This window comes from Nansenia antarctica, assembly GCF_963989245.1.
Source record: "Nansenia antarctica genome assembly, chromosome: 2".
NCBI classification, from domain to species: Eukaryota; Metazoa; Chordata; class Actinopteri; order Argentiniformes; family Microstomatidae; genus Nansenia; species Nansenia antarctica.
Genome location: NC_137675.1, coordinates 75421347 through 75446066, shown reverse-complemented (window position 1 = coordinate 75446066; position 24720 = coordinate 75421347). Strand labels below are relative to the sequence as shown.

General features: G+C 48.1%; 1 pseudogene across 1 annotated transcript; it reads left to right on the top strand.

Annotated features, from left to right (window-relative positions):
• The first annotated feature begins 558 nt into the window (after positions 1-558).
• On the top strand, positions 559-16740 carry LOC308150621 (3'-5' RNA helicase YTHDC2-like; annotated as a pseudogene). Its single transcript has 28 exons — positions 559-727; positions 884-974; positions 1416-1566; positions 2880-3160; positions 3543-3709; positions 3946-4048; positions 4628-4784; positions 5087-5194; positions 5499-5650; positions 6044-6179; positions 6471-6597; positions 7063-7128; positions 7325-7510; positions 8090-8186; positions 9213-9300; positions 9510-9590; positions 9778-9860; positions 10335-10440; positions 10579-10698; positions 10990-11262; positions 11648-11774; positions 12391-12398; positions 12623-12825; positions 13375-13516; positions 14009-14215; positions 15072-15254; positions 15609-15689; positions 16711-16740. The product of its transcript is annotated as a 3'-5' RNA helicase YTHDC2-like (transcript).
• The last annotated feature ends 7980 nt before the right edge of the window (positions 16741-24720 follow it).

The following is a 24720-nucleotide window of genomic DNA, read 5'->3' as shown; positions in this document are numbered from 1 at the left end:
ATTTCCCGCTGTTTTCAAACGGAAGAGACAGCTGCGGTACACGAAGAGGAACTTCAGAGGTAGCTTAGCTGCAAGCTATGCGATAGTGTGGTTTTATATTTAAAAAACATATATGAATGTTGTATCCAACGATGTGTGTATGATTCACCAATGAGTCGGTACAACGAAGTGACACATTTGTTCGGTATTTTCGGGTGCTAACAAATGAGTTGACGGCTAGCCGGGTGTTAGCGAGCGAGCTAACTTGTTTAGCTTCATTGGGAACTGCTCCAGTGCCTAGTTCAGACAGAGAGGTAGTGAAAGTTGAGTTGTAGTTTTGTTCAGGTAATAGCTAAAGCCAGATTTGGGACAGTCATCTAGCAAGTAGTAGTAGGTCATTGCATCTAGCCATTTAGCCAAACACCGTTAATATCCATCTCTAACCTAGCTAAAGTCAGCTAAGTTAATCAGTAGCCTAGCTAGCAACGTGATAAGAATATAGCAAGCTACTTTGTCAGTTTGATCATTGCTAATGTTGATTATATGATGGTACATTTCTGTGTTGTACAGTGCATCAACATGTCCCGTCCCAGTACAGCCTCCCCCCAGTCTACCCCGGGCAAGTCTAACCATCCTGGTGGAGGGGGACCCAGGGGCAAAGGGCTGAAAGACATACAAGGCATAGAAGAGGAGGTGAAAATAGGGGTGAACATCTCCCTGGAGAGATTCCAGTACAGCGAGCGGAAAGGTAACGGTGAAATGACAATGAGTGCAGGAGGACAGTTGATTTGTTATTATTTCTTATCTAACATCCCACACTGTCTGGCTCTGCAAGATTAGCCAAGTTCAACGGATTATTTGTGTAGAACTCAATATATCAACTGTATGTCTTTTGATTCCACAGAGATGGAGTTTCCCTCTTCCTTCTCCAGCACTGAGAGGGCCTTCGTTCATCGCCTGGCCCAGTCCCTTGGCTACATCTCTAAAAGCAGAGGGTAAAGCTAGCCAGAATTGCATCCGTTTCCTATCTAGAGTAGGGGTCTTAGAATGGGACTAGTGTATAGTGTTTTGGGAAAATCTGCTTTAGGATACAGCCTGGTCACAGATCTGTATTTGCCTTCACCAACCCCTCTAACAAACGTGACAACATGGGCCCAATCCCTTTTTTATTTTATTTTTTACCCCTACCCCTCTTTTTTCGAGTGCCCCTCGCTTTTCGACTTGACCTCTCTGAACAGAGTTACAAGGGCTAGTGGTTGAAATCGTCCCCTATGAAATGGGATAACCCTTCATGACCCTGATACATCAGGTCATCAGTAATAGCATAGAAAAGCATGAACACTCGCGATTTGTACATTTTTTGGCATTTAGCACCTTATTCCAAAGTGTCTTACAACAAATACATTTGACTAACTTTTTAATTGTCTCATATTCAGTAAGGGATCGAGCCGAACCCTCCATATCAGCAAGAAGGACGGTTCTGAGATTCCCCAGTCCATCATGACCTTTCACCTCTCCCAGAATTCCAAGCACTTGGTGCGCAGCCTGCTGCAGAAGTTCCCCATCACCAACAAGGAACGCACTGAATGAATGAATGAATGAATGAATGAATGGACTTTATTGTCATTGCTACAGTACAGGTACCAAACAACGAAATTTAGGAGGGGTGGCTCCCCTGGTGTTAGGAAAGGAAAAAAAAAAACTTTTAGAAAAAGAAAAAAATCACAAGAAGGTAAGGAGCTGGTTTACATAAATAAAGGCTATGTACACAATCCACTGTACTATACTGCACAGATAGTCAACTAGGGTTGTCATATTTCACAATAGTATTTTTTCACGTTATTTAAAGTGTCACAGTTTGCAGGCTTGAAATGTACATGTTTGTGCCTCAGCACTACACCTGATTTTTTCAGTCCAGCAGCTGCCATACAATCCGTCCAGACTGTCCAGGGCCCAGAACTTAGGTCTTTGCTGTGTTCAGGGCCTGGACGGCCCTGTGGTAGAAGCAGTTCTTCAGTCTGTTTGTCTTAGCGGCCGGGGTCCTGTACCTCCTTTTCGAGGGCAGCCTGGTAAAGTGTACGTGCCCAGGGTGGGTCGGGTCCCTGGAGATCTTTGAGGCCTTCCTGAGACAGCGTGTGTTGTACAGCTCTTCCAGAGAGGGGAGGGGGGCGCCGGTGATCTTCTGTGCTGTTCTCACTACTCTCTGTAGCGCATTTCTCTCCGCTGTTGTGCAGCTGGAGAACCAGTTGCAGATGCCGTAGGTGAGGATGCTCTCCACTGCGCCGCGGTAGAAGGCCACCAGTATCTCCTGCTTGTTGTGTTCCTTCCTGAGGCATCTCAGGGTGTATAGCCGCTGTTGTGCCCTCTTGATGGTGCCTTTTGTGTTGTCCTTCCAGGTCAGGTCATCCCGCATGTGATGTCCCAGGAATCGGAGGGTTGAGACTCTCTCCACGCTCTCTCCGTCGATGAGCAGGGGCTGGATCTCTGACTTTTTCCTCCTGAAGTCTACGATGAATTCCTGGGTCTTTGACTTGTTCAGCAGCAGGTTGTTAACCTTGCACAGCTTGCTCAGTTGCTCTACCTCATCCCTGTACGCCGCCTCGTCCCCCCCCGAGATACATCCCACCACGGTGGTGTCGTCTGCAAACTTTACGATGTAGTTGCTGGGGTGGACGGGGGTGACCTGCTGCCTCGCGCTGAGAGGTGGTGCTCAGTGGCTCCGGAGCCTGGTGAGTGTGTGTGTGTGTCTGTGTGTGAGAGTGAGAGAGAGAGAAAAAGAAAGAAAGAAAGAAAGGGGGGTGATCTTCTGTTTCTATCCCTGTGTCTATGTGCCCACACTTATGGAGATCTGAAAGGTTTTGACCAACGTAAGCAAATCCTTTGGGATGGGTCCGACACAGGTTTTTGTGCGTAAGGACCGGGGGAGAGGCTACGGCTTAATTAGAGTTTTACATGAATTGTCTGTCTCACTCACTCAGAGAACAGCCGGGACAAGATCAGAACGTGCGGGCGGCTAGGCAGGGGCGTCCGCCAGGTGCCCGAGAGGAGAAGCCCGTCTGAGCTGGACTCCTTCCGCCGCTCCCTGCCCGTGTACGAACGCCAGGAGGAGATCGTCCAGGTCATCAAATGCAACCGCGTGGTCCTCATCATCGGGGAGACCGGCTCTGGGAAAACCACTCAGGTGAGAGAGAGGGGGCTCTGGGAGAACCACTCAGGTGAGAGAGAGGGAGCTCTGGTAGGGCTTTCACACCGGCAAAGAACCGTGCCGGTTCGCGTTCGGAAACCTCCGAACGTAGGCGCTGTCTGGCGAACGAGCCCGATGAACGCGGGTTCGTTCGCCAGACAGCGCCAACGTTCGGAGGTTCCCAAACGCGAATGCGAACCGGCACGATTCTTTGCCGGTGTGAAAGCCCTATGGGAGAACCACTCAGGTGAGATAGAGGGGGCTCTGGGAGAACCGCACAGGTGTTTGTCGATATCTCGTTTGCCTTGAGATTTGTGTGAATGCTGAGAATAATTCTTTATCTGTAAACTTAACTGGGAAGTGTTTTTGTTTTTCCCAGATCCCTCAGTTCCTCCTGGACGACGGCTGCAGGAACGAGATCCCGTGTCGGATCCTCTGCACCCAGCCCAGACGTCTGGCGGCCATCGCTGTGGCCGAGCGCGTGGCAGCAGAGAGAGGGGAGACCATCGGCAAGACCATCGGATACCAGATCCGCCTGGAGAGCAGGTAGACACTTCTGTCCTCTTTCACTGTGCGCTGTATTGAAAGTAATTCCTCCAGCCCTGTTATCAAAGAGTTTTTTTTTTTTTTTATTAGCTTAAATCTCACTGACTCCTCTGGTTGCCCCCTCCCCACCTACCTACTGTACCTCACATTCCATACGTGACAAGTCTCTACATACAGTACCTACTGATATGAATGAGAATAGCCCTGATTGACCTCTCTCTGTTTTGACCTCCCAGGGTTTCCCCTAAGACTCTGTTGACCTTCTGCACCAGCGGAGTCCTTCTGAGGACTCTGATGTCCGGCGACGAGACCCTGGCCGCTGTCACTCACGTCATCGTGGTAAGCTCTACCATCCCCCGGGCTGGTGGTGGACTAGTGGATAGTGAGTTGGACTGGTGATCAGAAGGTCATGAGTTTAAATCCCACCTGGGAGCCACCACCCTTGAGTAAGGCTCTCAGCCCTAAGTTACTCCAGGGAGACTGTCCCTGTAATCTCTAATCGTAAGTCGCTTTGTATAAAAGCTGCTAAATGGTCAAAATGTCATGTAAATGCTCCACACACGTGGCCAAATGGAACATTGAGAGATCCTGGTTTACCAGAGATTAAGCCCTAGTCCTGGACTAAATACACTTTTCAGTCTGAAAATCTCCATTGAGGATGCATTCTAGTCTCGGGATTAGTCTTCTGTTGTGTCCTAGAAATCAGCCCGAAGCACAGAAAAAGGGACAAAGTGCACCTTCTGTGCAACCACTTCAAAGTGTCCCAAGAAAGAGATTTGACTTAGCCGTATGTCATTTTTATTATAGTTAGCTGTTTTATCTGCAGTACATGGAAACACATAAAAAGTGAGTCATTGATTGGTTACTCCATTGGTGTAATACTAATAGTTTCAACTTCCTGTCTCTCTGTCCAATCAGGATGAGGTTCACGAGCGAGACGGGCTGACTGACTTCCTGTTGACTATGATGAGGGACATGCTGGAGAAGATGCCCACTCTGAAGCTGGTCCTCTCCAGCGCTGCCCTCGACGTAGACCTCTTCCTCCGATACTTCGGACCCTGTCCTGTCATACACAGTAAGACCACCTTCATCCATAGCAAAGTCAATCAAACCTCATCCATAGCAAAGTCAAACCTCATCCATAACAAAGTCAAACAAACCTCATCCATAGCAAAGTCAAACCTCATCCATAGCAAAGTCAACTTTGATCTTCAGGCAGCCATACTGATTTTGGGTTGCGGATACAGAGATGATCATTTCATATGGGTGATCTCATTTCAAGAGATCATGACTTAACCATGTTACGGGGACTAAAGGCAGCCTTTACTGAAAGTAAGTTTTGGAAATGGATGACTACTATGTTCTGGTCTGTTCTAGTCAAAGGACGACCCTTCGAGGTGAGGCAGATGTTTCTGGAGGACATCTTGAGGACGACGGGTTACACTAACAAAGACATGGTCACATACAAGACAGAGATGCAGAGAGGTAACCGTCAGTCATATTCTACTGCTTAATTACCTGCTTTCTGAACGTAACCTCTAGAAATGTAAATGTTTGTGTTTTTCCCCTCACAGTAAGTAATCAGTCAATGTCCAGGATGATCAAGCGTGTGTCGTCTCTGTTGTCGTGTGTGTGTGTGTGTGTGTGTGTGTGTGTGTGGGGGTGTCTGTGTGGGGGGGTGTGTGTGTGTGTCTGTGTGTGTCTGTGTGTGTCTGTGTGTGTGTGTGCGTGTGTGTGCGTGTGCGTGTGTGTGCGTGTGCGTGCGTGCGCGTGCGTACTCCCCCGCCAGAGGAGAAGCAGCATACGTCTCTGACAGAGTGGTGTAAGGTCCAGGAGGGGGGCGCTCGCCAGGGGTCTCTGAGAAAGAAGACAGCGCCCTCTTGTGTCCTACAGGAGAACGACCTGCTGGATGACAGAGGGGACGGAGTCTTCAACCAGCTGGTAAGGAAAAAGGGCAGTTCGGTTTCTTCCTTAGCCATTCTGTGATGCATCTCTCAATGTCTTTTGTTCTCAGTCCATACTGATTCACCAACAGGATCTTGTTTTGATTGATATGTGTACTCTGTGAATGGTAAGGTTGAATGTTAGACGATAGCATTATTTTTTTTTCTTAACCATTTAGCAGAGATTAGAGATTACAGGGACCGTCTCCCTGCTGTAATTTAGGGCTATGTGCCTTACTCAAGGGCACACTACTGGTGCTGTTCCTAGGTGGGATTTGAACTCATGACCTCCTGATCACAACATCTTAACAAAACATAACAGACATTACAGTATTGTTGAGCACAGTATGTTTCCCAACAGTCAGATGTCCTTGTCTGATTGTCTTGTCAGAATGAGAAGGATGTGTCGTCTCTGGACCCATGGCTGCTGAAGGAGATGGACGCCTGCATCTCTGACATCTTCCTCAACCAGGACGCAGACGCCTTCGTCCAGCTCTTCAACCTCATCCTCAGCGAGAACGTCAGCGGTACGACAGGGCTTTTATTTTTCATCCTTTCTTGTAATATCCTCATTAGCTCCTGTATACGTTGAGGGCCACAGATTAAGCCTAGTTTTTAGATCGTAAATCCCACTTTCAATATAGAACCTCCATTGAAGACGCTTTTTAGTCTAAGATCAAGCTTAACCTGTGTCCTGGGAAACCTGCCCAATGAACACAAAAACCTCTTTGAATGAATGTATGTTATACTAATATAACACAGGGATTGTGGGTAATGTAGTTCCCAGGCTGACCCTCCCTCCTCTTCCTCCTCTTCAGTGGACTACATGCACAGTGGGACCAGTGTCACTCCTCTCATGGCGGCGGCAGGCCGGGGCTTCCTCAGTCAGATGGAGCAGCTGTTGAGCATGGGAGCCAATGTCAACGTCAAGGCCTCTAACGGCTGGTAAGGCAGCGGACCTGGGTTCGAATAGTATTTGAAATAGTACAGATACTTGACTGTGCTTGATTGAGTTTTCCCTGCACACAATTGAGCCAGTTGAGTAGTTCCAAAATTGCAAACTCCAGGCAGGTTCAAGCCAACAATATTTTCTAATTATCTTTGAAAACATTCTAATAGTAATTCGACCCACGTTCTGGGAAGCTGTTACCAGACTACTGTGATTTGTTTTGTCCTCGTTTAATTTTACAAACATTTTTGTTCAGGACAGAGGAGGCTAGTGAAGATAAACATTGGAGGACAGGCTTATTGTAACGAATGGAATGGAATGAGGAATGTTATCAACCACGTGCAAATCATACATTACAATGAGGCCTCCTGATTTCTACCTCCATCAGGCCCCTTGGTTCAGGAACACCTGATGATGCAGAGATATGTGAGATGTTGATCAATCCTCTTGTTTTGTTTCAGGACTGCTCTGGACTGGGCCATGCACTTCCAGCAGGCTGACGCATTGGATCTACTAGAATCCTCCCTGTGAGAGCTGTTTAACATAACATTCCATATTGTGGCCAGGTTAACAAAGAATGACTGATTTAGCCAAACCTAATTCTGCAATGTGAAACAAACTCCAATTAGAGCTGGATATACCCTCATGTGAATGCAAGGAAAAGAAACGGACATAAAAAACTACTTACACAAAAATGCAAACAACTACCACCCCCACCCCCAGGTCGTCGCTGGAGGCTGGGAAGCTGGATGAGTGAGTCGTCCCTGGTGCAGGCGGCGGCCGCCACGGAGCTGAGTGCCGAGGACCAGGAGCTGCTGAAGGGCTACCACCACAGCTTCGACGACGAGAGGGTGGACCTGGACCTCATCATGCACCTGCTGCACAAAATCTGCACCAGCTCAGAGGACGGTGAGAGACGGGGCGGGTCGGGTGTGTGCGGCGGCTGGGGGCCCCCGGGGGGGGGGGGGGGGGAGTTGGGGGCCACTGCTGTGTGCTGGTAGGCAAACTGATAGTAGTCGCTCTATGAGTAGAGGGCTGCAAGGGAATTTTCCTGGCTGCACAGTGTACAGGTTTTTTACCTTTGCCTGCTTGCGGCTCTGTCATTATGTGAAGCGCATTGAGTCACATCTTGTGAGAAATGCGCTATACAAATAAAACTTGATTTGATTTGATTTGAGCTAGGGCCCCCGAACCAGCAACAAGCTAGCCAGCACACCAACACCACCACCACTATCTCATAAGGGTTGGCTGAAGCCACAGTGATGATGCTGATTATGCACTGAACAATTGGGCTATACAGCATCCAGAAACACTTTATTCAAAATGGAACTTAATTTAGAGTCATGCATATCTTTTTCCTTTTTTGTTTTGTCAGTGCTAGGCCATTTAACAATGATATAAAAGGGCCAAACTAACTTCACACTATGCCTAAACATTGATTGATTTGTTTTAAAATGCAGTTTTTCCATGTTTGCTCTTCCATTCCAGGTGCTGTTCTGATCTTCCTGCCTGGCTATGATGAGATCGTGGGACTAGGGGACCGTATCCTCTACGACGACAGAAGATTCTCTGAGCACTCTCACAGGTAATAATGGCATCAAAACATGCACCTTAGTATGGCACTAACGGTGGGTCACGCTAAAGTAAAAACAGTTAAACAAGGAGTAATTCTGACAACTGTCAACAATTGAATGATTGAATCATCTGTATATCAAGGAAGCTAATGTTTCTATCCATCAGTCTATTTGGGTTTCGTAGTTATTTTGTTATTGTTGTCATTTGCTACTCATTTTCACAATGTTACTGTGTTTCCTGTTTAGGCACCTAGATTGTAGATTTACACCCAACACTTTAGCAAGTCAGGTTAGAGAGAGTGGGGGAAGCTTCAGTGACATCAATAGATCAACAAAAAATGGCCAAATAAATTACACAATATTCAATACACAGAACTAGGATTTGTTTACCCTCACAAATCCCAACCTTTGTGAGGGTTTTCGGTTAAACCGAAAACCGGGGTTTCTAAAAATAGCAACGGTCCCAAACTATGAAGTAATCTAATTGTGTTGCAACTGTGCTTCTGGTGTTTTCAACATGAATGTATTGTAGTAGTATAATAGGGCTCCATTATTTGAAATTGGCGGCTCAACAATGTCATTTTGAATCCCGTTTAACCGGTTTCTCGGTTTCAAAAATCTGAAACCGTCCATCCCTAGTGTAGGGTTAACCTCAACCAGGCGAGGCTGGTGGAGGTAGAAATCAGAGCACGGGTTCATTGTACCACATGGAACGGAATGAGGAATGGTATCAAACACGTTTTCCTCATTCCCACTCTGAGCATTACAATGAGCCTGTGATTTCCACCTCCACTATTTTTACATTATAACCATTTTTATCCAAAGCGATAACAACAATTAGAGATTACAGGGACGTTCTCCCTGGAGTAACTTAGAGCTAAGTGCCTTACTCAAGTGGTGGTGTTCCCAGGTGGGATTTGACCTTCTGATCACCAGTCCAACTCACTACTCACATCTATTAGGCCACCAGCCTCCCCTGACCTCAACCTGCTTCAGTCTCAAGCCTGTCGTGACATATGTTGTTGCTGGTCCATCAGGTACCAGGTGTTCACCCTCCACTCCAACATGCAGACCGCAGACCAGAAGAGAGTCCTGAAGAACACTCCTACCGGTGTCCGCAAAATAGTACGTCAGCAGTTTCTTTTCATGTGTTTCATACCATTCCTAATTTTTTTCACGTGTTTCATACCATTCCTCATTCCGTTCCATGCATTGCCATGAGCCAGCCCTCCGATTTTCTACCTCCACTAGCCTCCCCTGTCACAAACGCACGAGGTGTAGATGAATACCCTGAGTGTTAACACCCGTGTGTATGTTTTTGTCTTTATTTCAAGATTCTGTCCACCAACATCGCAGAGACAAGCATCACAGTCAACGACGTGGTCTTTGTCATCGACTCAGGCAAGGTCAAAGAGGTACAGTGAGATTCACTTTGAAAACAACACCCTGTGTTATACCATCCCCGGGCCGTTTCTATGGCAGAGTAACAACAACAATAACAACAGTATACTGAGTGCACTCGTTCTTAAGAATTTCAGAGTCATGAACCAATCACCAATGTGTTAACGATGTGTACGTTCCCCCGACGTTTCCCCATGACAGAAGTCCTTTGACGCCCTGAACCACGTGACCATGCTCAAGATGGTGTGGATCTCCAGGGCCAGTTCTCTGCAGAGGAAGGGGAGGTGAGTCCTAGACGTTCAGAGACTCACCATCAGAATCTGATATACTTTATTAATTTCATCCACTGCAAGACTCATGATGATGATATGGAGTGGGTTCTCCTCTGTGCTCCTCGGAAACTCCTGAAATCACACCCTATTGGTTGTTCCTGAGATGGCTCTCAGTGGGGAAACTCATATATTTTTTTTCCTCTGCTCTTTTTGGGGGGGTCTATGGTTTGGTGTTGGAGCATATTTGTTTGTATTGTATTTATTGTTTATACATACGTATATATTTTTATTGTTTATGATGTGAAGCACTTTGAAACATTTGTCTATGTAAAAAGTGCCTTTCATTGAGATCTCAGAGTAATACAAATTTCCTAGTGGGACCTTTCGAGTTCACCATTCCTGAGCAACACTTAAATGCAGCAGAAGTCTCATTATGTTTCATTATGTTTTCTATGAAACCCTAGTTGAAAACTAATGTCTCCTCAGAGCTGGGCGTTGCAGGCCGGGGATATGCTACCACCTGTTCAGTCGCCTCAGGTTCAAAAACATGCTGGAGTACCAGGTCCCTCAGCTGCTGAGGATGCCCCTGCAGGTACGTACATGCTAACACAATCACACACACACACACACACACACACACACACACACACACACTAAAACACTCACACACACACTAACACACACACTGGCATAGTTTTATTTGTAGGGTTGACTTCTCTCCCTCCTCCAGAAACTCTGTCTCCACACCAAACTGCTGGCTCCCATCAACTGTCCCATCGCTGACTTCCTGGCCAAAGCACCTGAGCCTCCCCCCGCCATCATTGTTAAAAACGCTGTGCAGATGCTCAAGGTAAGAGACGCTAGCTTCCCCCACAACCCCTCACTCCACACTGTTGTTGTCTGCATATCGGATTTAAGCAGTACTTCTGTGTGCAGTTATGTTTTCCATCAATGTTTGATGGAATGAATTAATTCCACAGGTACGATTCTGTTTTTAAAAAATGATGGAGGTTTAAGGAGACTGTCTGCCTAGATAACATCTGATCTTAGTTATGCCATTTACTAGTATATTACCTGACGTTCGGGGGGGGTATACAAGACTATTCCATTGACCTCCACTGACTTCCTCCCCCTCCTCCAGACCATAGATGCCATGGACCAATGGGAGGACCTGACGGAGCTGGGTCACCACCTGGCGGACCTGCCTGTGGAGCCCCACCTGGGGAAGATGGTGCTGTGTGCCGTGGTCCTCAAGTGTCTGGACCCCATCCTGACTATCGCTTGCACCCTGGCCCACCGCGACCCCTTTGTGCTGCCCACCCAGGCCTCCCAGAAGAGGGCCGCCATGCTGTGCCGCAAACAGTTCACCGCAGGCACCTTCAGCGACCACATGGCTCTTCTCCGAGCCTTCCAGGTGAGGACAGAGGGGAGTCTGTTTTTTTTTGTTGTTGTTGTAGTTTCAGACTAGAGCCATATAGCTGTAGCGGAGGTGGATTGGAGTCATGCTCTTTTGATGAGGTAGTCCTGCCTGAGACATGTACAACTCAAGCATCTCCCTCAGACCATGAGGATGTCCTCTAGGCCTAATGGTTGCAGTGGTGTCTTCCATGTGGGAAACACGGGTTCAACCCCCCCGCCACCCACTTTTTCACAGATCGTCAGATCATTACGGACTTTTATCTCTTGTGTCTCCAATCAAAACATTTCTTTCCAGTGGGAACCTTTTCAAGCTGTCCTGATAGAGACAGCACATTGAATAAGGTGACATGTGTCTGCCTTTCCTGTGTCTTCTGTTGTAGGCGTGGCAGAAGGCCCGTGGCGACGGCTGGGAGAGGTCCTTCTGTGAGAAGAACTACCTGTCCCAGGCTACCTTGGAGATCATCGTAGGGATGAGGACACAGCTGCTGGGGCAGCTCAGAGCTATAGGTGAGACTTACCTGTTAAACACCTATCTTAGCCTGGCCTAGCATTATGAGCTTAGCCTGGGTTAGCATTACTGAGCTTAGCCTAGCCTAGCATTATTGTGCTTAGTGTAGAATTACTGAGCTCAGCCTAGCATTACTGAGCTTAGCCTAGTCTAGCATTTATAAGCCACCATGGATATCTCAGAACTACTGGTGAGACTTACCTGACCGTTACCACCTCTGGTTGGTAAAATACTGCAATGCAATGGATTCGGTGAGTAATCCCCACTGCTACCTAGTAAATTATAACACTACTTTACATTGTTAGCAGTCTCACAAAACAAGCTGTGTTAGTTGATTAGCGATTGTGTCGCAGCGACTTGCGGACTAATTGACCAGACCGCGTCACGTTTGGACAGTACGTTTGTAGGTGTGAACGTTCAAGTTGTATAAACAGCATACAGTGCACTTTTAATTCTCTCAATGACCCCTTGACATGAATGACATGAATTCAAGATTCAAATTCAGAATGTCTTTATTGCCCCATTTGGTTACAGCAAGATGAAAAAAGATGTTACAAATATAATAGAGGTGTGTACGTGGCGTAGCACACTAACACGCATGCCATATCATCGCAGGGTCCTCGGTTCGATTCCGGCCGTCGACATATCCTGCATGTAATCCTCCTCTCTCTCTCTCTCTCTCTCTCTCTCTCTCTCTCTCTCTCTCTCTCTCTCTCTCTCTCTCTCTCTCTCACCCATCCTTCCTGTCAATCTCTACTTGTCTCTATCCCAATAAAGCCGAAATGCCCTAAAACATATTTAACAAAAGAATAGAATAATGTCCAGTCATTGTGTTGTTTTGTCCCAGGTGTTGGGTGCGGAGGAGCAGTCGTCAGGCCTCCAGCAGCCCACTGGCATCGGCCAGCGGCCGCGCCCCATGTCCTCTGAGGAGCCCCCCCAGACCGCCGCCTCCTCGAGGAGCAGCAACAGCAGGCGGACCCCCGCCTCCAACGACACCGCCGACCTGCTGGACGACTCCCCCGCACCCACACACCCACATGGCACGGACAGGTAGCCAGCAACACATCTTAACGTTAAGAGATAAAAGAACGTTGAGCAACTGTGAATTGAATGTTTTATCTCTGTCGTCTCCAATGATAATATAAAAAATATATATATATATATTGTGAGGAAAGGAATAACGAGGAAGATGGTCTAGTCGTCTAAATGTAGTTGTTTGAATGGCAGCAGCTCCCTATAACAGGAGACTTGACCTGAGACACACACAACCACAATTAGGCTGGACGTCAACCGATAGAAAGAGAGTTGCGTACTCACTCCCATGCTAATGAGTGATTCCCCATGATGCTAATGAGTGATTCCCCATGATGCTAATGAGTGATTCAACCAAGCTGCCTCCTTCTTCAAGGTTTCACTCTGTGCCTGACCTCAAACACACATGGCTATTCGGTTGTTAAGTCGTGACGTGTTTCCGGGTCCAACGTTGGCTGAGGCTCTCTCTTCGAAATGCCACAGTGTTGTGTCCCTTGTTGTATGAATAGATCCTAGTCTAAAAACGATTGAACTGTCGATTGAACCCCCCCCCCCCAGGTCCTCCAGGCTGTCCCCAGCCCTCCTCCAGCCTAAACCCTCCCACAGCAGAGACAAGCCCTTGCTTCACTCCAAACGCTCGTCAGACGACCACTCCTCCACCAAGTCCACTGACTCCTGTAACAGCCCCTCGCCCACCTCCTCAGGAAAGGTACACACATACACACACACCCACACACGCTCACTCACTCACTCACTCACTCACTCACTCACCCCACCCACCCACTCACACACACACACACACACTCACTCACTCACCCCACCCAACCACCCACCCACTCACACACACACACACACACACACACACACACACACACACACACTGACTCTGTAGTCTTTATCAGCCCCATAACGGCTAACCTCCTCTGGCAAGGTACACACACACACACACACATGCTCACTCACCCAACCCACTCACACACACACACACACACACACACACACACACACACACACACACACACACACACACACACAGACTCTGTGGTCTTTACCAATCCCTATAACAGCTCACCTCCTCAGGAAAGGTACACAGAAAATGATTTCCACACAAACTGTCCTCCATCCATTCACTCACTTCTTCACTCTCACCCTCCCCTTTCTTCCATCCCTCGTCTCCACCCGGGGCCCCCCCACCCTCTAGTGCTCCAAGCCCCTCTCCCCTCGCCAAGGCAGTGCAATGGTGCGTTACTTCATCATGAAGAGCTGTAATCTGAGGAACATCGACATCTCCCAGCAGAAAGGCATCTGGTCCACCACTCCCTCCAACGAGCTCAAACTCAACAGAGCTTTCCAGGAGGGCAGCCTGGTGCTGCTAGTCTTCTCTGTCCAGGGCTCGGGACACTTCCAGGTACAGCATGTTCCAGAACATGAGGAGAGTGTCTGGTAGATTGTGTGACCTGGATGGAATTTGATCTGGAAGGCATTGAATTAAGCCCCTTTCACACATACGAGCCTTCCCAGTAGATTCCATGCAATTTCCCGTGGCGGTGTATGTCTGAATGCGTCTGACCAGGGAAATTACCCTGGTCGAGACCATGTATAATTCCATGGAAAGTACCGTGTCATGGTATGTCTGAACGGAAGCCTGAACATTGCCTGGTCAGTCTCCTTTCACAGCTGTCCTGCATCGCGCAACCAGCAGGCATAGTTAGCTAGATTACTTACTTAGCTAGCTTACTTGTACTTATCAAATGTACATCTTATGATATAGAAGCAGTGCACACACACCGTCTCCTCTCAGTTATCTTGCATCGCGCATAGCCCGCAGCGCAGAGCGCATATGTATAACTTGTATTATGCTTATCACCAAGTTCTCCCATACTGTGCTTATGGACTAGTATAGTATGTTTATATCAACAGTAATCAAGTGCTTTAGTTGGCGAGCGAACATGGTGATGGTAAGCGCTGGTAATACGAGTTGACGCGCTGGAACGAGACAGGCGCGCGAGACCGCCACACACCCTTATCTGCCACATATCATACCTCCGTCCCACATGTATTAATGCCCGGTCGACACAGCTTGGGATTCCATGGAAATTACAGGGAACTATGTGTGAAAGAGGCTTTAGAAAGTCTGGGGTTGTCACGTACTTTATAGGTGTGTGTTTGAGAGACTGTCAGAGAGAGAAACACACACACAACACACAACTGTGCATCAGACAGAGAGCGAGAGCGCAGACTCAAATGTTGTTGTTTTGTCTCAGGGCTACGCGAGGATGACGTCTGACATCGGCCAGGAGCGCTGCCAGGACTGCGGGTCCACTGGGCTGGGGGGGGTGTTCTGCGTGGAGTGGATCAGGAAGGAGAGCCTGCCGTTCCAGTACGCCCACCAGCTCCTCAACCCCTGGAACGACAACAAGAAGGTGCAGATCAGCAGAGACGGACAGGTGAGAGAGAGAGAGAGAGAGAGAGAGAGAGAGAGAGAGAGAGAGAGAGAGAGAGAGAGAGAGAGAGAGAGAGAGAGAGAGAGAGAGAGAGAGAGAGAGAGGTGCGACAGATGTTAGTACGCACGTCACATTATCCCTCTCACCTCATTTCTGGACAATTTCTATTATAATTGTGATTATTATCTACTATTTCTATCTCGCTTTCCCTTTCTTGGGTCTTTCTTGTTTTCACTCACTCTCCTCCTTTTTGGGTCATCCTTTGTTCCCTCCTTCTCTCTGGGTCATCCTACCCTCCCTCCCTCCATCCTCACCTCTCTGTCTCTCTCCTCCCCCCCACCCCCTCCCCTCCTGTAGGAGTTGGAGTCCCAGGCTGGAGGTCTGCTGCTGCAGCTGTGAGACAGACTCTCAGGGAAGCAGCAGCTTCAGCAACACGAGGTACACAACAGGCTACCACTTCCACAGGCCTCGTCTTTACCAGCAGACTTCATAGGATTACACATAAACACACAACAACAACAACAACAACAACAACAACAACAACAGCAACAGCAACTACAGCAACACAAGGTACAGCCGACCTACAACCACAGACCTCCATTTTAGGAAGTCTTCGTTAAGTTATGAAATGTTTTACTTATTATTATTATTATTATTATTATTAAGTAGTAGGGCCCCGTAAGCAGTTGTCTCTCCCTCTCCTCAGCCATGAAAGGTTGCGCTGCTTCGATGAAGACTTGAAGAACCTCCCTCCCTCCCTCCCTCCCTCCCTGACTGTGAAGCAGAAGTCTAGATTTTCTTCCAACTTTCAAGTTTGCAGTTAATGTTCAGACTGTTGGTCACTTTTTTCAGATGCGATAATGTTATGTTGATGTATGTTGAAGGATACGAAAGAGAAACTGGCGGAAGCTGTCGGAATGCTTGGTTTACAGGAATGTTAAATGTTAAACCTGGGCAGTGTTTTATATCTGTTTAGTTTATCCCTGATAAAAGTAGGGAAGGTTTAAAACCACAAATTGTTCATTTTTTTAATGGTTTTACTGTTGAAGGAATATAAAGGTACTGTTTTATATCACAATCCCTTGAGTGCTTGTGGGTCATTCTTCTGCATCCACGTGTCCTACTTAGGCATAGAATAGCTGAACACACTGAATCCACATGTCAGTTCTTTCCACTAAGACTATAAGGTGGGAGTAACGTGTGCAGGAGTATTTCTTTTTTTATGTGACCTAGGAAACACACACACTTCAATAGTGCAAGTAAAGATTTATTTGCTACATATTTACATTCTTTCCATTCTTTCCATATCCAGTGGATTGTACGATGCATATTTGAACTGAAGCATTAAGACAACTTACTCACTTTAAACATACATTTTAGAGCTTATAGTTTACTCACTCACTTCCTCCAGCTGTGTGTCTGTGTGTGTATGTATATGTGTATATGTGTGTTATACCAGGCATTTATTTTGCAGCAGCAGCAGCAGTAACGTTTGTATGGATGTGTAGTGAATTGGGTTCTCATGTCAGGCAGGGACAGTGGTTAATTTTCATTACTGAGGTCGCCCCCTGTTGGTGGCGTGGAGCATTCGCAGCAGCATATCCCCCGCTGAAGCTCCAAGGGTTTCCTTCTGCTCTTCGGCAGGCCAATGTTTACTATCACCAAGGCAGTCTGGGTCCAGTGTACAGCCCTCTGCAGAAATATAAAATACATTAATCACACATATTTATACAGCATGATTTGTAGCTCTGGCCTATAGCCTGGAGTGTGTATGTGTGTGTGTGTTGGTGGGTGAAGTGGTTTGAAGGCAGTAGAGGAGTGGGATAGCCTGGAGTGTGTGTTACCAACCAGTGTACGAGCAGAGACAAGGGCAGGTTACATGGGGGAGAGAGGGTGATGCTTGTGTGGTATCAAGAGGTAGGGAGTGTGGAGCAGGGGGGGCTGGTGGAGGTAGATATCTGAGGACATGCTCATTGTAATGCATGGAGTTGAATAGGGAATTGTATCAAACATGGTACTGGTACCACTGGTATCATTCCTCATTCCGTTCTCCGATTTCTGACTACCTCCAGCAGCTTCCCCTGGTGTGGGGGGGGGGGACAGTGGAGTTCACACTTCAACTAGACACTTTTAGTGATGTCCAAGAAGCAAACAGACGATTGCTCTAAAACAGACACATAGGAGAGAATATGCTCTCCCTCTTACCTGTGTCACAGCAGACCCCCGGCGCTGCGCAGCGTCCCTCTTCAGACCCGCACACTCTTCCTCCAGCCTCGCAGGGAGATGGCAAGTAGTTCTCCTCCGCACAGCTGGCTGCCTCTGGGGAACCCACGGAGCAGCCCATTCCCTCCCCACAGCAGATGCTGGGGCCAAAGCAGCGGCCCTTGTCCCCGTGGCCACACGACATGCACTGGAAAACGGAGCGGTCATTGTTAAGAGAACATGCTTGCCGTCCAGGGACACCGTCTGCAGGGAGGACAGGGGGACATTATTACCCCCCAGCACTGCGTCTCCTGAGACACCTGCTTTTCCCTTTTACTTCCCCTATACTGTGCCTCCTAAGACTCTACTGCCCCCCTTCTACTGTCTCTTCAGTGTCTATAAAAAACATATATATAATAAAAAAAGACTTTTTCACGACAACTGCCAGTGGCCCCTGGCCTGAGCTAGATTACTCTTCCTGCTACGACTGGTGGATTGATGATTCACTTGCTTAGTCAAATGTATCGATTGTAAGTCGCTTTGGAATAAGGCGTCTGCTACATGCCAAACATGTAATGTACGGTAAATGTAAAGGGGTGGGACAAAATATTGATACAGCGATTAACGTATCGTGGCCTCTTGCGATATGATTATCGTTTCACACAACACATTTTCTGGTCTGAACTTTTCCAAATAAAATCGATTCCACACACACACAGACACACACACACACACACAAACACACCTTGAGTCTCGGGCCCGTCGAAGGCGGTGCTGCGGGCGTCTCTGATGGTGTCACACACACACACAGACACACACAGACACACCCACACACACAAACACACACAGACACACACACACACACACACACAGACACACACACACAGACACACACACACACACACAGACACACACCCACACAGACACACACACACAGACACACACACAGACACACACACAGACACACACACACAGACACACACACACACACAGACACACACACACACACACAGACAAACACACCCACACACACAGACACACACACACACACACACAGACACAGACACACACACAGACACACACACACACACACAGACACACACACACACAGACACACACAGACACACACAGACACACACACACACACAGACACCCACACACACAGACACACACACAGACACACCCACACACACAGACACACACACACACACACACAGACACACACACACACACACCTTGAGTCTCTGCGGGCCGTCGAAGGCAGTGCTGCGGGCCTCTCTGATGGTGTCACACACCAGGGTGTTGCCACAGACGAACTGCACCACCCTCCTGAGGGGGGGGGGGCGTCTGCACCACGTCCACCAGCATCTTGGCCCCCGCCACCTCCCGCAGACGCTCGTTCAGGGGGACCACCTGCACAGGTGAGGGAGTGAAGCTTCGTTTATACACAGGGTTCCTTCCCACACCTTCTGGAACATCACATCAAGCACCTTTCAACGACTTTCAAGACCCAATTCCCTCAAATTCAAGGACCCAACACGGCGTAGTGTGAGACGGAACTAGACGTCCAGGTAGTCTCTCTCCTCTCCCTCCTCTCCCTCCTCTCTCCCTCCTCTCCCTCTCCCCCCTCTCTCCCTCTCCCCCCTCTCACGTTCAGGTAGTCACGCTCCTCTACCTCCTCTCTCCCTCCTCTACCTCCTCTCTCCCTCCTCTCCCTCCTCTCTCCCTCCTCTCTACTACCTCCTCTCTCCCTCCTCTCCCTCCTCTCTCCCTCCTCTCCCTCCTCTCCCCCCCCCTCCCCTCCCTCCTCACGTCCAGGTAGTCACTCTCCCTCCTCTCTCCCCCCTCCCCCCCCCCCCAGGTAGTCACGCTCCTCTACCCTCCTCTCTCCCTCCTCTACCTCCTCTCTCCCTCCTCTCCCCTCCTCTCTCCCTCCTCTCTACCTCCTCTCTCCCTCCTCTCCCTCCTCTCTCCCTCCTCTCCCTCCTCTCCCCCCCCCCCCCTCCCCTCCCCTCCTCACCTCCAGGTAGTCTATAGGCAGGAAGGTCTCTGGCCTGGCCCTCTCCTCTCTCTCTCTCCCACCCCCCCCCCCTCCCCCCCTCACCTCCAGGTAGTCTATAGGCAGGAAGGTCTCGGGTGCGGCCCTCTCCTCTCCCCCTCCTCTACCTCTCCTCTCTCCCTCCTCTCCCTCCTCTCTCCCTCCTCTACCTCCTCTCTACCTCCTCTCTCCCTCCTCTACCTCCTCTCTCCCTCCTCTCTCTCTCCCCCCCCCCCCTCCCCTCCCTCCTCACGTCCAGGTAGTCACTCTCCCTCCTCTCTCCCTCTCCCCCCTCCCCCCTCTCCCACCCCCCCCCCCCCCCCCCCCTCCCCTCCCCTCCTCACCTCCAGGTAGTCTATAGGCAGGAAGGTCTCGGGTGCGGCCCTCTCCTCTCCCCCTCCTCTCCCTCCCCCCCTCCCCTCCTCACCTCCAGGTAGTCTATAGGCAGGAAGGTCTCGGGTGCGGCCCTCTCCCTCCCCCCCTCCCCTCCTCACCTCCAGGTAGTCTATAGGCAGGAAGGTCTCGGGTGCGGCCCTCTCCTCTCCCCCCCCCCCCCCTCCCCTCCTCACCTCCAGGTAGTCACTCTCCCTCCTCTCTCCCTCTCCTCTCTCCCCCCCTCTCCCTCTCCCCCCTCTCACGTCCAGGTAGTCTCTCTCCTCTCCCTCCTCTCCCTCCTCCCCCCCCTCTCCCCCTCTCCCTCTCACGTTCAGGTAGTCACTCTCCCTCCCTCTCTCCCTCTCCCCCCTCTCCCCCCCGCCCCCCCCCTCCCCTCCTCCCCTCCAGGTAGTCTATAGGCAGGAAGGTCTCTGGCCTGGCCCTGTCCTCTCCCCCTCCTCTCCCTCCCCCCCTCCTCACCTTCAGGTAGTCTATAGGCAGGAAGGTCTCGGGTGCGGCCCTCTCCTCCTTGGCGTAGGCGATGCACTCCCGCGCCACCTTCTCAGACGACCACGATGGCGTTCATGTAGCGGCCGAACACCTTGGTCATGGCCAGCTGGTACCTCTTATGGATGGGTCTGCACAGGTCCACCAGGCGCCCCAACTGGGGGGGGGAGACACGCAACAACTTCAACATTAGATTTCTAAACCAGCACCCGTCTCCTGCTTGCCTGCTGTTGATTGTTTGTTCAGGGTTCCTTCCCACACCTTCTGAAACATCACATTCAAGCACCTTTCAAGGACTTTCAAGACTCAATTCCCTCAAATTCAAGGACCCAACACGGCATAGTTTGAGACAGATCTAGATGAGGATTTATATAATAGGAACTATCCGCTCACAGACAACAATTAAAAAGAGAGGCTTGAATGTGTGAACACTAGATGGTCTCTTTCCTTCTCTACCACAGCACAGCAAAACTATATATTGTGAAATATGTGTCAAGTTAAGCAATACAGAGAAGAGGAGCTACATTTTTATTTTTATTTTTTTACATATATATTTTCTTTAGAGAGAGAGAGAGAGAGAGAGAGAGAGAGAGAGAGAGAGAGAGAGAGAGAGAGAGAGAGAGAGAGAGAGAGAGAGAGAGAGAGAGAGAGAGAGAGGGGAATTCAAGCACTGACCCATGTCTATTTTCAAAAACTTTTAAGACCTTGATTTCTTTTTCTCAAATTCACAAACTTTCAAGTATTTCAAGGACCCGTGGGAACCCTCGTTTGTTGGTCTGATTTCTCCTTGGCTTGTAACTGTTCTTGTTCTCTGCTCTGTTTTGTCTTGTCATGTTCAATGTGTTTTAACTTGTGTATTTCTTTTACCAGGTACTGAGAACCACAGTACCAAGAGTAACGTCTGGAAACCCTCCGTTTGGTAGATGGTAAACAGACTGACTTATATAGCTATGCCTTATTCCAAAGCTCTTTACAACGGCCTCTCATTCACCCATTCACACACCCATTCACACCCCAATGGCGGCAAGCTACCATGCAAGGTGCCGGCCCGCTCACTGGGAGCAATTTGGGGTTTAGTGTCTTGCCCAAGGACACTTCGACATGTGGCCAGCCGGGGCTCGAACCGCCGATCTGCCAACCTTGCGATAATTAGACTCTACCGGCTCTACCTCCTGAGACACAGCCACCCCATCTGGGTTGTTTAGAAGTCAAGGGTACCGAGTACCAAAGTACCAAGAGTACGTCTCACCACAGTGTCTGGGTACAGTGTGTGTGTGTGTGTGTGTGTGTGTGTGTATGTGTGTGTGTGTGTCTCTCCTCACCACAGTCTCTGGGTACAGCCTCCTCAGGTGTGTGTGAGTGTGTGTGTGTGTGTGTGTGTGTGTGTGTGTGTGTGTGTCTCACCACAGTGTCAGGGTGCAGCCTCCTCAGGTGTGTGTGTGTGTGTGTGTGTGTGTGTGTGTGTGTGTATGTGTCTCTCCTCACCACAGTGTCAGGGTACAGTGTGTGTGTGTGTGTGTGTGTGTGTGTCTCTCCGCACCACAGTGTCAGGGTGCAGTCTCCTCAGGTGTGTGTGTGTGTGTGTGTGTGTGTGTGTGTGTGTATATGTGTGTGAGTGGGTGTATAAAACATAAAAACATTGTTTTACAACCTTGACTTTCCTACAGCCAATGGACTTGTTCTTATTATGATGTGATTCAAAACAGGAGAAACTGTGACTGTTTATTCTTTCACTAAGAAGGGAATGTTTATTTATTATTGAAAACCAAGGGGGTATTCATTAAAGGGCAGAGGTAGAGGGTAGTTCTACGAGTTCTATGTGTTTCCAGTCAAGACAGTGTCGAGAATTAGGTTCACTAGAGACATGTAACATTTTTACACCTCTGTAATGGTCTCTAGGTCAAAACTGAAGCTACTTAGACCATAACTGTTTACAACTTGATTTTCACTCTGCAATCCCAAGGCTATCTCAAGATAGTTATTTGTATAATCTCAAAGTTAAAATAACTAGTGTTCACTTTATAGCTGCTTGGCATATAGTGTGTCTAATGTTGTCCTGTAATCCATTGAAGGAAACTAGTCCACTGTCAAACAGGTGATGAACACTGGTGATTCCTTTGTAAGCTACTCCGAGGCAACATGTATAATGTAGTAACAAAGTAATACATCTCTAGCTCCATCTAATGGCCATTTTCCAGCTAAGCTAATGAATACATCCATACTATCTAGCCTATACTTTATAGTTTTAATATCTACATACAATGTGGAAGTGTATCCAAACATTTTACTGGTACTGTACATGATCAACAAATTATAATGAAAATTATAATGAAAATACTTACAAAGCTCATTGTGGTACAAACTTTATCCTTTTACAGTGATCAACTGATTTTAGGTGATCAAGGCATTGTATACATTGTATTGCAAGACATGTTACGCGTGGCGCAGACAAAATGCTGAGTTTTGGAACACAACCAATCATTCCATCTCTTCTCAGAGTTAAAGTTTGTGTGCACACAGTGTTCAGCTCCGCCATTGTCTGGTTGACCCACATTCCAGTGGGTGAAGACCACCTTAGACCCGTCAGACCACATCCACCTGCCCTCTTTGTGGAGGTCAGACAGGCCGATCCAGACCCATCCCTCCGCTGGGTCGTGACTCTTAATCAGGTCTCTGATGAAGTTCTGTTCAGCCAGACTGCGCACAGAGGCCAGGTTCGCCCCCTGACTCACACAGTATGATTCTGCATCGGCCCAGTCCAGTGACGTGGCAACGTACTTGTAGCAGCGGCTATTGAAGCTGTACCAAAACATGGGGCAGGAGCCCTGGTATAGCTCCCCCTTCTGGCCAGGCTCAGGAGTGCAGTGTACAGCAGCTAAAGCCAGGCTGAGACCAAGGAAACAGAGGAACACTGACATGGTGAAGACTAGGTTTAGTTTCTCTGTCAATCACTGAGGTGAGCAGAAGAAGGGTCTTGGGGGCTGCTGTGTGAGGCCCTGGTAGGTCCTGAACTTTTATGTTGTTGAAAGAAGGCGGGAACGGGCTGGTACGTTGGCCATTGGTTCATCTCAGAACCCCAATCTTATCCTAGTGAGACAATGCTCATTGGCATTGGTAGATCATTTATAGGCATGTTGACCATCATCTCACAGTAAAGGCAGTGGCTGTGCCACGTATTTCTGGTAGTTCCATATGGCAGTATTCACATCAATGTTCTGCCAAGTTGAGCCGAGAGAGAGATAATAGAGGTTTTTTACACAAACAAAATAGGTTTTTTATTTGATATTGGGTGCACCATAACTATGATTACAGTAATAAACACTGCTGACGCCTTATTCCAAAGCCACTTTACAATCAATACATTTGACTAAGTGAATCAAGTGAATCGTCAATCCACCAGTCGTAGCAGGAAGAGTAATCTAGCTCAGGGCAGCGGCCACTGGCAGTCGTCGTGATAGAAGAAGAACGTTTTAATTTTTTTAAAGACAGAGAGAGAGAGGGAGATTTGTCATCATCAAGGCAATCCAAAGTGATGGGTATACTGAAATAGTGGTGCCAAACTGAAACAGAGGTGAAATTCTATTGTCTATACTTGTGTTAATAACAACTGAAAGATGAGTAGTCTGGTTGGAGTTAGGACTTCAGTGATGTAGTCTGCTAATAGGTCGATTTGCTGTGTCTAATGTTTTCCTGTAATCCATTGAAGGAAACCAGTTCACTGTCAAAACGGTGATTATTCTTTTCTTGGAAATGAGTGCACAAGATATGCCACTTCCCTTACCCTAACCCATACTATCTAGCCTATACTTTATAGTTTTAATATCTACAAACAATGGGGAAGTGTATCCAAACTTTTGACTGGTACTGTACATGATCAACAAATTATAATGAAAATTATAACGAAAATACTTACAAAGCTCATTGTGGTACAAACTGTATCCTTTTACAGTGATCAACTGATTTTAGGTGATCAAGGCATTATATACATTGTATTGCAAGACATGTTATGTTTGCAAAAAAAATAATATACGAAACACAAATACTACATTTTTATTTTATCTTTTATTCTTACAATAAGAGGATTCTTTATTATTGAAAACCAAGGTGAAATCACTAAAGCAGCATGACTTTACCAAAAACCAGGTTCAGACACAGACTCCTCTATGGAGGCCTAGAGGAGATGCGTGGCACAGACAAAATGCAGAGTATTGGAACACAACAAATCATTCCAATTCTTCTCAGAGCCAGCATGTGTGTGCACACAGTGTTCAGCTCCTTGGGAATTATCTGGTTGATTTGCACTCCAGTTGGTGAAGACCACCTTGGACCCGTCAAACCACATCCACC